This window comes from Danio rerio, chromosome 12 (assembly GCF_049306965.1).
Source record: "Danio rerio strain Tuebingen ecotype United States chromosome 12, GRCz12tu, whole genome shotgun sequence".
Lineage (NCBI taxonomy): Eukaryota > Metazoa > Chordata > Actinopteri > Cypriniformes > Danionidae > Danio > Danio rerio.
This window is the reverse complement of record NC_133187.1, coordinates 37,520,001-37,521,451: the sequence shown is the minus strand read 5'-3', so window position 1 is coordinate 37,521,451 and position 1,451 is coordinate 37,520,001. Positions and strand designations below refer to the sequence as shown.

Here is a 1,451-nt window from a genome sequence, read left to right as displayed (position 1 = left end):
TGATTACATAAAATTTATTGTTGAAGATTTACAAAACTAGAAAGACAGAGCATAAAGTAATATACTGAACGCTGACTTTAAAGTACACTACTGGGAGAGCTGACATGGGGATGTATGAATTGAAATGAATCAGTGTTAGTTACAAAACCATAATAAGACAAAGAAATGCGGAGGGTTGCAGTGCCATTTGCTTAGGATAGATTCTATCCTTGTATCTTATGTATGCAGACTTCATAAAAACTGTGTGTGCAGCATACGATGATTATAAACAGAACTGTTGACCAGATTCAATAAGGTGTACACTTAGTGGCCACTTTATTAGGTACACCTTGCTAGTATGCTTGACTCGTACTTTTATGACATGGCACGTTATCTTGCTGGAAGTAACTATCAGGAGATGGGTACAATGTGTTCATAAAGAGATGGGCATGGTCAGAAACAAAACTCAGGTAGGCTGTGGTGTTGACATGATGCTTAATTGGTACTAATAGGCCCAAAAAGTGCCAAGAAAACTAGCTTGAACCGTTGATACATGGCAGGATGGGTCCATGCTTTCATGTTGTTGACGACAAATTCTGACCCTACCATCCAAATATTGCAGCAGAAATTAAGACTCATCGACCAGGCAACGTTTTTCCAATCTTCTATGGTCCAATTTCAATGAGCCTGTGTGAATTGTAGCCTCAGTTTTCCGTTCTTAGCAGACAGGAGTGGCACCCAGTGTTGTCTTCTGCTGCTGTAGCCCATCTGCTTCAAGGTTGGACGTTTTGTGTGTTCAGAGATGCTCTTCTGCATACCTCGGTTCTACCAAGCGAGTTACTCTTGCTTTTCTATCATCTCGAACCAGTCTGGCCATTCTCCTCTGACATCAACAAGGCATTTGCACCCACAGAACTGCCACTCACTGGAAATTTTCTCTTTTTTGGACCATTCTCTGTAAACCTCAGAGATGGTTGTGCGTGAAAATTCTGAAATACTTTGACCAGCCCGTCTGGCACCAACAACTATGCCACATTCAGTCACTAAAATCACCATTCCTCACGATTCTGATGCTCGGTTTGAACTGCAGCAGATCATCTTGACTATGTCTACATGCATTGAGTTGCTGCCATGTGATTGGCTGATTAGAAACTTGAGTTAACAAGCAGTTGGACAGCTGTACCTAATAAAGTGGCCGGTGAGTGTATATCTACAGTATATACAGTAGAGGTAAACTTCATATCGACATGGCGGGCGGCTGTCTTAAACTTGCTTAAATCACGTTTAAACCAGGCTTGTCATAGGTGTAGCTTTTAATATCATTTTACAGGACACTATAAAGTTTGTACAAATTTACGCCCATAATGGAAATGCTTCAGTTTTGTGTGACAAACCATAGTGTAATGATTCATCAATTAAACAGACTGTTATAATAAAAGTGATGCATGCATTAGAATGATACGCCTTTGATG

At 40.4% G+C, this 1,451-nt stretch overlaps 1 protein-coding gene across 1 annotated transcript in view; it reads right to left on the bottom strand.

The window, feature by feature from the left end:
- Positions 1 to 1,451, bottom strand: part of chmp6b (charged multivesicular body protein 6b) — a 7,951-nt gene continuing 6,500 nt past the window's right edge. The window contains 1 exon segment of the mRNA NM_001003874.1: positions 1 to 1,451. This exon segment is cut by the window's right edge and continues 317 nt beyond it. The gene's annotated coding sequence lies outside the window, so the exon portion shown is untranslated.